Raw genomic sequence first — 14,442 nt, forward strand, 5'->3', positions numbered from 1 at the left:
GGTAGGCCTTACCTATTTTGTAGTTTCCATGGACCAACTATAGTCTAGTCATACATAGGTCCTCCTATGATCATGTTTAGCCATTCCAATGGCTGATCATGTGACCAACACTCCCATTCCAATCCATAATAACATCATGAAACCATATAAAATTACAAACCACAAATGGTCTAATTCCGTACTCCACTTTTACGAACCATTTTCGCATGGCCGTACATATATACATCACAAAAGCACTTGAAAACAACCGAGGTAGTCCTATACATGCCATATCCAAAGTTCAACTAAAAGAGTACCAAAATGGGGCTTTGATAGTGTGGATGACTTGACTTCAAGGATCCCGAATCCGATAGCTAACGAGCAAAATCTATAAGACAGAGAAAGCAGAGGAAGCGGAGTAAGCAATTTATGCTTAGTAAGTTTGAGCAAGAAATTCCAGCACAACAAAAGCTTAGCATTCATAAAGCTAACGGATAATTTCATATGTACAAACTCTCAATATCATACTCATTTCACATTTCAACCCCTATGATCATACATAAGGGATCACCTTAGTCACATACCGGAAACTCATTACTCATTGGCGAATATTATTGAAGGAATCAACTGATTCAAGCTCATATGAACATACCTCATTGCTGGAATTTTCTCAAGCGCATTAACTGAAATTTTACAGCAAGATTGCTTATTCTAGAATCACGTACCTTGAATTTAACCGGATATAACGACTCGCTCAAATGCCTTCGGACGAAGCCGGTTATAGCGACTTGCACGAATGCCTTGGGACTTAACCCGGTTTAGTAACTTGCACAAAGCCTTGGGATTAGCCAGATTTATTAACTTCGCACGAATGCCTTGGATCCTAGTCCGGATATAGTCACTTAGCACAAAGCCTTCGGGACTTAGCCGGACATCATTGAATAACCGAGCACAATTGTCAATAAATTATGACACATTCAGTATTTCATTTTCAATAGCAAAACTCAAACACAAGGCACTTTTTACACTTGCAATTTCGGCTCAATAGCCACACACAAAGAGCATGATTTTAATTTGCTTTAAACATGATCTAATCATTTCAGAATTTAAGCTCTATTACTCAAGAACTTACCTTGGATGTTGTCGAGCGATTTAAATGACTACTCGACTACTTTTCCTTCCCTTTATCGGATTTAGCTCCCTCGCTCTTGAGCTTAATTTGACAAATAAATTGATTTAATCATTTGAGCATCGAAGAGGAATTCAAGGTACTTAGCCAATATATATACTCATTTGGCATCAAAGTGCATATGTACGAAATCATGAGTCGAACTCAACACATTAGTTAATATTCCTCTTAGCCGAATTTTCTAAGCCAAGAATAGGCATCAATATGCTTGCCTCTAACCGAGTGCATGCACACCAATTTCCCCTCATGTGGTTGAATGTGCATGTCCATGTTGAGGCCAATTATACACTTTATATCACACCAAAAAAAACAGCATACATTTTACTAACTAATGCATTCCATAATGTAACTCAATACACATCTATCATTTCCTTCATGATCGAAACATCATCACAAGCAAATATACACCTTGAAATAGTATATATGTCATACCAATACATCATGTACAACATATATACATATATATATATGCTAGAGCCGAATCTCAAGTTGATTGTAACTAAGCACGAACAAAATTTCAAAACACAAATCTTACTTTCCATGCAATGAGCATAAATCACACTTTTGGATGTACCATGGCCGAATACATCACAACACCATAATTTTGGTCATGATTAAACAAAAAACTTAGCATCTCATTCGAAAATGCTAAAAGAAAATCTAAGAGTCCTCAATCCCCCCCATCACATGTATCATTATCAAGCTTGATATTTAGCATGCAATGGCATTTACACCACATTTACTTTGGCCGAATTTCATTCCCATGACATTGCAAAGATTTGAACCATGGGCTACCAAGAACATCAAGCTAGCAACTAAAACATGCATGAATTTCATGGCACAATCTCAAACATACCTTAATCTTGATGCAAGTTTAGCCAACCTCTTCCTAATCCTCTTCCAAAACAAACATGAAGCAAAATTCCTTCCTTCCTCTAGTATTTTTGGTCAAGAGAGAATGCAAGGTTGGATGAACAATTTTTTTTCTTTTTTTTCATCTACAATACACGGCAATGGGGTTTCACACTCACACTCACATTTTTTTTTCTTTTCTTTCTTTATTACCCATGCTTATTTGTTTATTATTTCTCCCTAATGCCCAACAAAACATGTTTCATGACATGTTTAGCCTATGATTCCTTGTCATGGCGGCCACTACAACTTGGGGGAAATTTGACATGCAAGTCCTCCCTTTGACTACATGCACTATTAGGTCCTTATAGATTAGCCTTTCACTTTTCAAAAGTGTCACACAAGTCCTACTAACTGAATTCACATGCAATCGGCTAAATCGGAACTTGAAATTTTCACACATTCATAATTACATATTCTAGACAATAAATTTTACATTCAAACATTTCGGTGACTCGGTTTAGCAGTCCCGAAACCACTTCCCGGCTAGGGTCAGTTTTGGGCTGTCACAATGGTTATATTTATCATTGTGATTTTAAGTTTAATTGTTATATTATCAAGTGTTTGGATTATAGAAATACCACTGAGTATACCATACTCATTGACGGTTTGTTTCCGTCTTGAGTTTAGTAAAACAGAATGTTGAATCAACATCGATCCGATCCCAAATTCATTAAGGTAAAGTGTGTTAATTATTGGTAATGGCATGTACCTAGGATGTCTTATGTGTATGTCATTTTGAAATTGTAAATGTAAGGATGAAATAAATAAATTTAGATTTGGCTATGGTATAAAATAGGATTTGACTAATTTGGTATGAATTCGAATTTTTGTGAGACAATGTCAGATTGATTTTGGAATTCCCTATTCTGAATTGGGAAAATCATTAAAAATTGTATAAAAATAATTACAGGCTATAATTTTGATGCTTAGAATCTTTAATGAGTCTATTTTCAAGAGAAATAAAAGGGAACATCATCCAAGTCCTGTGATAAGAGATAATTAAATTTTAGTAAAGAAAGGTCGAAACTGTCAAACAACAGATTAGGGGTAACTTTGAGGAATAAACTGTACTAATTGGCCAAACCAAAAATTCTGAAAATTTTATGGTAGAAAGTTATATGAGTCTAGTTTTAATAAAAATTAACGGAACTTAATTTGAAGTTTCATAGCTCTAGATATAAATATTTTAGTGACTGTTACTCAAGAAGACAGTTTTGACATGAACATAAGAAAGTAAATGAAATTGTGTGTAATTATTCTGTAAACTCTAGTAATGCTCCATAACTCTCTTCCGGGACGGTTTGGGGTTAGGGGGTGTTACAGGAAAGGTACTTACCATTGGTTGAATTCACCTACAATAATAGCTATAAGTCAAGTTTGAAGATGGCACCTTATGAGGCATTTTATGGGCGAAAGTGTCGAATGCCCTTATATTGGACCGATCTCAGAGAAGGTCAGATTCACGGGGTTGATGTAGTCAATGAAACTGGAGAGAAAGTTAAAGTGATTCGTGACTGCTTGAAGGCCGCTTCGGATAGATAGAGATCCTATGCAGATTTAAAACATAAAGAGATTGAATTTCAAGTGGGTGATCGAGTGTTTTTGAAAGTATCCCCGTGGAGGAAAGTCCTCAGATTTGGTAGAAAAGATAAGTTGAGTCCTCGTTTCATAGGACCTTATGAGGTTATCAAGAGAGTAGGACTGGTTTCCTATCACTTGGCTTTGCCACCAGAATTGGAAAAGATTCACGACGTCTTTCATGTATCCATGCTACGTTGGTATAGATCAGACCCTTTGCATGTGATTGCACCACCTGAAGTTGAAATTTATCCGGACATGACTTATGGCGAAGAGCCAATCAAGATTTTGGCTCGGGAATTCAAACAGCTAAGGAATAAAAATATATCACTCGTGAAAGTTTTGTGGCATAGGCATGGAGTCAAGGAAGCCACATGGGAACCCGAGGAGACTATAAGAGATTAATACCCAAACTTATTCATTGGTAAGATTTTCAGGGACAAAAATCTGTAAGGGGGAGAAATGTAACAGCCCGATTTAGGCCTAGTCAGAATAGTGGTCTTGAGATCACAAATTTGATGTTAGGAAAATTATTTTATTACTGAATTGATGTTATAGCATGTTTATAAGAGTGCATGAAAATTTTGATGGATTAATTTTAACGTCTATGAGCCCAATTGTGAAAAGGGATTAAATCGCATAAAGTGCAAAACTCTTGAATTGATAGCTAAAGGTTTTAATTAGTTAGAGAACCAAAATTAGGGGTCTTTAAAAGGCAAATAGACCCTTGGAAGAAGGCATAGCTGGCCATAGAGTTAAAGAGGAGACAAATTTGTCAAAATTAGGTGAGTTGGTGACCAATTTTGACTAGATTAAAAATAAAATAAAGGGAAAAGATATCATATTTTTTTCCCAATATTCTTCTCCACCAAATTTTTAGAAAAATTAAGGGTTTGAAAGCTTAAAATTTTTCAGCAACTTGAAGCACTCACAAGTAAGTGATTTTAATGAGTTTCTTAAAGTTTTTTTTTTTTTACATTTTTGAACCCCTTGAAGCATGAGCTTTCAAATGAGGGTACTATTTTGAAAAATGGTTGAAAGTCTAGGGTTTTTCCATGAGAGCATCTAGGGTGTTTTCTGAAATTTTATGAAAGGATATGAGTCTTGGGTGTGTTATAAACAACTTTTGTGAAAGGTGTTAGCATTAAAACACCTAAAAGGACTATTTTACATAAGTTGTAAAATAGATGATAAGTGTGTGAACTAGTGGGAAATTAAAGTTGCTATACGAGTAGAAAGGGTTCGGCTAGGCTTAAGATGTGAAGAAATTCGATAAAAATCGATTTTTGGGTTTTGGGGTAAAATGGTCATTTTGTAAAAGTCTAAGTGTAAATTGGTCATTTTGCCCAATTATGAATTGTAGAGTGCCTAGATTGATAAAGTGACTAAATAAGTGCATTTTACTATTATAGATCAAGAAATACTGAATCTGCACCTAGACCGGGGGAAAGCCAAGCAAATCGACTAAATCGACTAGTCAACATATTTTGTAATCCGAGGTAAGTTGTATGTAAATAATACAACCACATCACTAATGTATATGTGTTGAGTATTTGAATTAATATAGCATAAATTGCTTGATTTTGAAATTGAGAAAGTATGATAATAATAGAGATAGTAGAGTTCCCGTTCGAACCTAGGAAATATATTAGATATTCATGCCATGACATATGAGTCATTGTGGGCTAGTATAAGACATGTCTAGGACACGCATCAGCCACATTATGAGAGCCAGTGTAAGACCATGTCTGGGACATGGCATCAGCATCAAGACGAGTGCTAGTGTAAGACATGTCTAGGACATGCATCGGCCTCGAGACGTAAGCCGGTGTAAGTCTGGGACATGCATCGACTACGAGATGATAGTCAGTGTAAGACCATGTCTAGGACATGGCATCGACATGAGATATGAGCTAGTGTAAAACCGTTTCTGGGACATGGCATTGGCACCTTACCCAGGTTTAAGGCTTAATGAATATCCAGTAGTGTTCTGAATGGTTCAACGGTGAGTATTATGACTTTAAGTTAATGAGCATGGTATTATCGTGTTATGAGTGGCACAGGTACCTTGTAACATCTTGATTTTCGGATTTATTCGCGGTTTTCAATATTTTGTAAAGATTTTCAAAACTTTGTATTTGGATGTGAAATTAATATTTTGAGTAGGTAAATGGGCTTATAGAAGGCCCATGTGTTAGCCAAAACCCGATTGAATTTTTGAATTTTGGACTTAGGAGTTAGGGGTTCTGGCTAGGTGGCCCTTGTATAGAGTTATGGGCAAATTGCATCACAAAAAGAGCCTTGGTAAAGTGGCCAGGGTGACGCCACTAGGCTCCTAAAAAGGTGGCATGTGGAGCTTTGAGGGAGGCATGGGATCAATTCCCTGTGTTGACAAATAGATGCATTTATTTTTTTAAGTGCAGGAGGGGTAGTGTTGGAGTCCGGTGGATTACGCTAGAGGAGAGTTTGAATCGGTCTAAGCGCTTGGATTAAGGAGTGATAAGGGAGAGATTTAAGGATTTGGAGAGAGGCTAAGAGTTGGCCGAATTTTGGGAATTGAAGAGGGAAAAATCGGCAGGGGGTTTTGAGGTTAGTATTTCGGCACTTAGGGTATTGAGTGGTGCCGTTTTCTTCTGCTTAAACACCTTAGGGTTGTTCTTTTCTCTCTTTTTCCTCTCTAGCCGAAACCACCATTCTCTCTATTCTTCTTTCTTCATTTTTCTTCTTCAAAATCGTTCATCAAACCTACTGTTCATCAACACTTGTGTCGAAACCACAAAAGCCGAAACCTCAAAAAATACATTAGTTGTGCCGATTTCTTCCAAGCCAAATCCTTCGATATTTTTGTGCCTAATAAACGAAAATCATCTTTTCTAAACCCTAGATACACATCGGCAATTCTACATCAAGGTTATAGCCCACATTGTCATCTCCTTCATCACCCAAAAATCGAAAAACCATAGATTTGGGGGCTTATAGCCGAAACTTCAAAACTCTGGGAGTCAAGTGCTACCGTCGTTTGAAAGATAAATCTGTATCAGATTGCGTGGAGATTAAAAAGGAGTAAGGGGTAAGTGTTCATCATCTCAGATCTGGTCCTATTTTACAAAGTTAGGAAAAGTCAAGTCCCTAAAATCTAAGGAGGTTGTTGATTTGGGCATGTGGCTCTAAGGGTTTTTAAGCGGCGTTTTTCATCAATGATTAGTGTCTTCTTAAGTGTTGGATTGAAGGCGTGGGTTGTTGGAGCAATCGGATTGAGACTAGCTATCGATTTTGGCAAAAGGTAAGGTTTCAAAGGCTTTTAGGGACATGGTTCGATCATGGATAAGTAGGTTGTGGGTTTAGTGATTATGGTTTGTAAATAAGAACTGTGCTAATCAATTGTAGGACATCGGAGGAGATATCGATAGCGATCGTCATGAATCGGTGTGTCTAGAACACCCTTTCTTAGTTCAATTCGGCAAAAGCCAAAATGCCGAAATTCAGGCATCTTATGGGCTTGTGAGTATGCGAATGCTCTCAAGACATAGAGTAATTGTTAGATCTATCACCGCAAGGCGGTAGGTAAGTTCGTGTGACATTTTAACGTATTTCGAAAAAAGGGTCTTGGTGGGCCAAAACTGGGCCCAATGGGCTTACGGACCAATATGGGTAAGAGATGGGCAAATTAGCACATTAGTTAGATGGTGGAACCAAAGCGCATAAAAGCTGTTGAAAATTCTGAAGTAGCTTGTGTAGTTGCTAAGTTCGAAAATTACCCTAAAGAGCATAATTTAGAGATACCCTAGGGTTTAAAATTGGTGAACTGCATGATTGTTTAATCTTGTATTTTACATGATATACTTTTATTAATATCATTGCATGGGATTGGGGTATTGATGGAGGAAGTATTGAAAGTGGTTCATCCACGTCTTGGAGGCTTTGCATCAACTTATTGATATTTGAGTGGCGTTCTTTGCAACTGTGGAGTGTGAAATTTGGGTGGGTTGAGATATTCCCCACATGGAGTGTAGGGCTGATGCGAGGCGGTGTAGCGGTTGGTGGGTTGAGTAGTCTGCCTTGATGGGTTTGCATGTATTACTACTATTGTTACCTATATTCTTGGCTGGGCCTATGGGCCACCTTGTTATGTTAAAAGAGGGCTAAGGCCTTGCTCTTGTGATACGAAAGGGCTTGGTCCTTGTATGCTGATAGCTGAATAGGGCTTAGGCCCAATCGCTCGAGTGATTTGGGCTTTGGATGGGTTTCTGTATACATTGAGTTTCCCAAACTCACCCCTTCCTCTTCCATCCTTGCAGGTGAGCCCTAGTTGGTGGACTTGGAGCTGGGTGGGATTCAGAGTGGCCATGAAGATTGATTGCCGGTTTTAAATAAGTTTAGCATTTATTTTAGATTATTTTTATTATGGTTAAAGTTGTAATAAGGCCGCTCTTTTTAATTAATTTTATTTTGGGGATTTTTAAACTGGTTAGCATTAGGGTTCGTTTTATAAAACTACTTGTTTTTAAAAGTTCACGATGACGCATAAAGTTTCCACAAAGTAAATGTTTTCAAAAAATAAATATTTTAAGCAGACTTAAACTTGTTTTAATGTTCGTAGACACGTAACCTGCTTAAAGTGTGGCAATGGATGTGTGCATGTCTAGGATTGGATCCGGGAAGAGCTTGGTACTTAAGTGGTCCTATAAGACTCACCTCCTCTTTCCTGGCTTCCTACCTGGTGCACAGCTTCCATTCACTTTAACCTACTTTTAAAAGTGTCTTTTACAACACCAACTAAGTTTTTCCAAACTAAGTACTACGGAATGTTTTGAACGCTTCGATGTGGCGCATCAGATCCGGTCATAACGTCTAGGCCAGGTTTGGGGTGTTACATTTAGTGGTATCAAAGCCTGGTTGCAACAACTCGGCTGTGGATCGGGTCTGAAAATCTTTTAAAAAAAAAAAGGGTTTGTCTATAAGTTTTCGAAGATGTTCAAAGTTTTTCTATTGTTAAACGGGGCTAAATCAATAGTTTTAAAATAAAAGTGTTTTCAAATCAAATCTTTTTATTTTCGGTAAATGAAAACATGGGTATTGTAAAAATTTTATAAATAGACTGATAAGGAAGTAGCTGCTGAATCCCGGCTCCAAGTCGTAAGTGTTCTTATTACGCTTTAAATATTTATATAGAATGGATGGAAATAATATCGTAGATAATCTTGAGCCTTAGAGATAGTGCTATTGATAATGTAGTATTAGGGCTACAAAAGCTGGGACCGTAGCTACATTGTGATTCTTGCGAGAATAACTCGAAACTCTATCTGTTCATAAGACATTACAGTAATAAGCAGTGAAACCGATAAACTAATGTCATAAAATTCGTAATCAGATAAATCGTTATGAGTACAAGGGCTACTCAGGGAAGAGGCCGTGGTCGAGGCCGAGGTAACACCCAAGCTGGATCTGCGTCATCTGAACACATACCAACTGGCGAGGCACGTCCACCACCGGTTAATGAAAATGGGCCGTATGACCGGGCTGCAGGGGATGATGCTTTGTCTTAGGCTATGTTGAGGGTTTTGGAAAGGGTGGCCGGAGCTAACATCGGGCCCATGAATAGGGGGTTCATTTCGAACGACTTCGCCAATGGAGTGAGATTTTTAGGCGTGTCTGGAGTGGCCCCAAATGTGGGTAATCTTGGTTGGAAGCCCTGAGCGGATCATGGATGACTGGACCGCTCGAAGAGACGAAGTTGAAAGGGGTTCTTTGCGGGATGAAGCGTATCGGTGGTGGATTCTTGTGAGAGAGGTACCCCGGTGAGAGGGTAACATGGGAGCTGTTCAAAGCAGGACCTTTAAGGTAAAATATGTTGGAGCTAGCTATGTGGATGCACGAAAGGAGTTCTTGAATCGACTCGGGAAATAAGACCATTCTGAATATGAGGCGAGTTTCTACGATTGAGTCGGTATGCTAATGGCATCGTTTCCACGAATCTGGATGGCGTTCGTTTTGAGGATGGTCTTAGAGATGAGTTAAGGGTGCTCATAGCTCCAGAGAGAGCGAGATTTATTTGCCTTGGTGGAGAAGGCTAAGATAGCCAGGAGGTGAAACAAACCAAGCGGAAGAATCGTGATAGGGATCGAGAATCGGTTCGGGAGGATCTTTGGACCGTGGTCTGCCGCAAATCGAAGTGTTAAGAGAGCTAGGATGGAGGAACCGGTTCAAGCGATTCCGGTGAACACGGTAGAGCGCAAGCTTGTGGGGATTGCGGAATGCATCAAGGAGAGTCTTGGAAGCGTTAAGGGCTTGTCTTCGTTGTGAGTCTAAGGAGCATAGGATTAAGGATTGTCTAGGAGGGCCACTCGAGCTCGGTGGCGAACAAGGGGTGTCTGACCGGCTCAACTTTGTGAGGATGGACCGCCGCGCCAAGAGGTCGTGGACAAGGTCACGGTGGTAATGGCCGTGGGCGTGGGGCACCCGCAGGGTATTGGTAACGTGGATGCTCATCACCGACTTTGGTGTATCTTTGCTCGTCGCCGCAAGGAGGTGGCCTTTTGATGTCATAACTGGTACATTTTTTATCTATGGTGTCCCTTATACTGCTCTGATTGATGTGGGATCGACCCATTCATATGTGGCATATAACATTTTTGGGGCACTGGGTGTGCACTTCGAGGAGACTGTATGTGGGGTGTCTGTGATAAGTCCTTTAGGTCATTCGGTTAAGGTAGAGAAACTCTTCAAGAAGGTGCCTCTGGAGATTCAAGGCGGGGTTTTCTGTGGGGATTTGATGGAGTTACCGCTTGAAGCATTCGATTTGATACTAGGGATGGATTGGTTGACCAAGCATAAGGAAACTTTGGATTGTGCAGCTAAGAGGATGGTGTTAAGGACAGTTAATGATGAAGAGGTAAGGATTATTGGAGAACGAAGGGATTACTTATCCAATGTAGTATCGGCGTTGAGGGCTAAGAAACTGATGCGCAAGGGATGCGAGACATATCTGGCTTTGGTAAGCCAAACTAAAACTGAGGATCTGACTGTGGAGACCATCAGAACTGTTAGGGAATTCCGGGATGTTTTTTTGGAAGAGCTTCCTAGATTACCTCCGAATCGGGAAGTTGAGTTTGGAATCGATTTGTTGCCTGGAACAGCTCCAGTATCTATTGCACCCTATAGGATGGCACCGAATGAATTGGTGGAACTGAAGGCTCAAATTCAAGAGTTGTTAGATAGAGGCTTCATTAGGCCTAGTGTGTCTCCTTGGGGAGCACCGGTCCTGTTTGTGAAGAAAAAGGACGGAACGATGCGCATGTGTATCCACTACCAAGGATTGACGATCTGTTCGATCAACTGAGGGGAGCTTCAGTATTCTCCAAAATCGATCTTCGTTCTGGATACCATCAGCTAAGGGTAAAAGAAGCGGATATTCATAAGATAGTATTCCGAACTCGATATGGACATTATGAGTTTGTGGTCATGCCGTTTAATTGACGAACGCACTGCTGACTTTCATGGATCGATGAATCGAATATTCCAACCTTACTTGGATCGGTTTGTAGTCGTCTTTATCGGCGATATCACGGTATCTGTTGAAACGGAGAAGAAACATGATGAGCATCTTAGTATTGTCTTTGCAAGTGTTAAGGAAAAGGAGCTCTATGCGAAATTCACAAGTCTGCGAATCTGGTGAGGAGGTAACCTTCTTAGGGCATGTGGTCTCTCTTGAGGGATTAAGGTGGATCCTTGTAAAATTGAAGCGATTACGGAATGGAAGCCACCTAGGTCGATGTCGAAAATTTGAAGTTTCCTAGGGTTGGCGAGTTACTCTGAGAAGGTTTGTGGAGGGTTTCTCGGTGATGGCGGCCCCTTGACAAAACTCATAAGGAAAGGAGTACCATTTATGCGACCGAGAAACGACAAAAAGCTTTTGATCGGTTGAAAAAGGTATTGACCGAAGCGCCAGTGTTGATTCAACCGGTGTCTAGGAAGGACTTTACTGTATACAGCAATGCGTCACATGTGGGGTTAGGTTGCGTACTGATGCAAGAGGGCAAGGTGGTCACTTATGCATCGCGACAGCTTAAGGCTCATGAGGTGAATTACCCTACGCATGATTTGGAGCTAGCAGCGGTGATTTTTGCGTTAAAAATTTGGAGACACTACTTATATGGGGAAAAGTGCATCATATACACAAATCATAAGTGCCTAAAGTATTTGTTGACTCAGAAGGAGTTGAACCTTAGGCAACATAGATTGGTGGAGTTGCTTAAAGATTACGACTGTTCGATAGAGTACCACCCAGGAAAGGCTAATGTGGTGGCAGATGCGTTGAGTCGAAGGGTTGTTACTGATTTGAGAGCCTTGTTCGCACGTTTAAGTCTGTCTGACGATGGAAGCTTGTTGGCGTAAGCGCAAGTAAGGCCTACTTGGACCGAAAGATTAAGGACTAACGGTTGAAGGGCGATTCATTAGCTCTTGATTCGATGAAGTTAAGAATGGTGAGAACGAGGATTTTGGGTTGAACACTTGAAGGAGTTACGTGCTTTCGTGGAAGGGTTTGTATTCGAGAGGACCTTGAATTGAGGCGATTAATTCGAAAGAGGCTCATGGTGGACTCTGTGCCATGCATCCTAGAAGGAATAAGTTATATCGAGACTTGCGAGAGGTGTCTTGGTGGCCGAATTAAAGCGAGAGGTGACTAAATTTGTTGGGAAATGTCGGCGTGCGGCGAGGTTAAAGTGGCGACCTTGAGGATTCTTGCAACTGTGAAAATTCCGCTATGGAAGTGGGAAAGAGTAACAATGGACTTTGTGAGTGGGTTACCTGTCACACCCACCAAGAAAGATTCGGTGTGGGTAGTTGTGGATAGGTTAACAAAATCTGCTCATTTCATACCTGTTCGTACTGACTACTCACTGCAAAAGTTGGCCAAGCTATATGTGGCGGAGGTAGTGCGACTGCATGGGGTGCCAGTGTCGATAATTTCTGATCGAGACCCTAGGTTTACATCTCAGTTTTGGCGGAAGTTTCAGGAAGCGTTGGGTACACGATTGGATTTTAGCACCACTTTTCACCCACAGACAGATGGACAGTAAGAAAGGGTTATTCAGGTTCTGGAGGATATGTTGAGAGGTTGTATCATTGATTTTCATGGAAGTTGGGAGGACTACTTACCATTGGCGGAGTTTGCTTACAATAACAGCTATCAAGCAAGTATTCAGATGGCACCATATAAAGCGCTTTATAGGCGAAGATGTCGTACGCCGACGTGTTGGACAGAGTTGGGTGAATGACGAGTGCTTGGGCCAAAATTGGTGGCAGACACTGAAAGCAAGGTTAGGCTGATATGGGATCGGTTAAAGGAGGCATCCGATAGACAGAAGTCGTATGCAGATCTGAAGCGCAAAGAGATTGAGTTCGCTGTTTGGGATATAGTTTTCTTGAAGGTTTCCCCTTGGAAGAAAATTTTGAGATTTGGTAAGAAGGGTAAGTTGAGCCCACGGTTTATTGGGCCTTACCGAATTGTTAAGCAGGTTGGACCGGTGGCTTATCATTGGAGTTACCACGTAAGCGCATCGTATCCACGACATTTTCATGTATCCATCTTTGGCGGTATCGATCGACCCAACTCATATCATACCGATTCTGAAATCGAAATCTGATGATTTAACCTTGAAGAGGAACCTATGTAAATACTTGATCGTGGCGTCAATGTGTTGAGAAGGAAATCAGTTCCACTAGTGAAAGTACTTTGGAGGAACCATGGCAAAGAAGAAGCTACTTGGGAGGCGAGGAGGCTATCGTCAACAAAGTACCTCAACTATTCTAATAAGGTAAAATTTCGAGGTCGAAATTTCTTTAAGGAAGGTAGAGTTGTAACATCCTGATTTTCGGATTTATTCGCGGTTTTCAATATTTTGTAAAGATTTTAAAAATTTTGTATTTGGATGTGAAATTAATATTTTGAGTAGGTAAATGGGCTTATAGAAGGCCCATGTGTTGGCCACAACTCGGTTGAATTTTTGAATTTTGGATTTAAGAGTTAGGGGTTCTGGTTAGGTGGCCCTTGTATAGAGTTATGGGCAAATTGCATCACAAAAAGAGCCTTGGTAAAGTGGCCAGGGTGACGGCACTAGGCTCCTAAAAAGGTGGCGTGTGGAGCTTTGAGGGAGGCATGGGATCGATTCCCTATGTTGACAAATAGATGCATTTATTTTTTTAAGTGCAGGAGGGGTAGTGTTGGAGTCCAAGTGGATTCTACTAAAGGAGAGTTTGAATCAGTTTAAATGCTTGGATTAAGGAGTGATAAGGGGAGAGATTTAAGGGATTTGGAGAGAGGCTAAGAGTTGGCCGAATTTTGGGAATTGAAGAGGGAAAAATCGGCAGGGGGTTTTGAGGTTAGTATTTCGGCACTTAGGGTATTGAGTGGTGCCGTTTTCTTCTGCTTAAACACCTTAGGGTTGTTCTTTTCTCTCTTTTTCCTCTCTAGCCGAAACCACCATTCTCTCTATTCTTCTTTCTTCATTTTCTTCTTCAAAACCGTTCATCAAACCTCTTTGTTCATCAACACTTGTGCCGAAACCACAAAAGTCGAAACCTCAAAAAATACATTAGTTGTGCCGATTTCTTCCAAGCCAAATCCTTTGATATTTTTGTGCCTAATAAACGACAATCATATTTTCTAAACCCTAGATACCTGTCGGAAACTCTACATCAAGGTTATAGCCCCACATTGTCATCTCCTTCATCACCCAAAAGCTGAAAAACCATAGATTTGGGGGCTTATAGCCGAAACT

The sequence above is a fragment of the Gossypium arboreum genome, chromosome 1 (assembly GCF_025698485.1).
Source record: "Gossypium arboreum isolate Shixiya-1 chromosome 1, ASM2569848v2, whole genome shotgun sequence".
NCBI lineage: Eukaryota > Viridiplantae > Streptophyta > Magnoliopsida > Malvales > Malvaceae > Gossypium > Gossypium arboreum.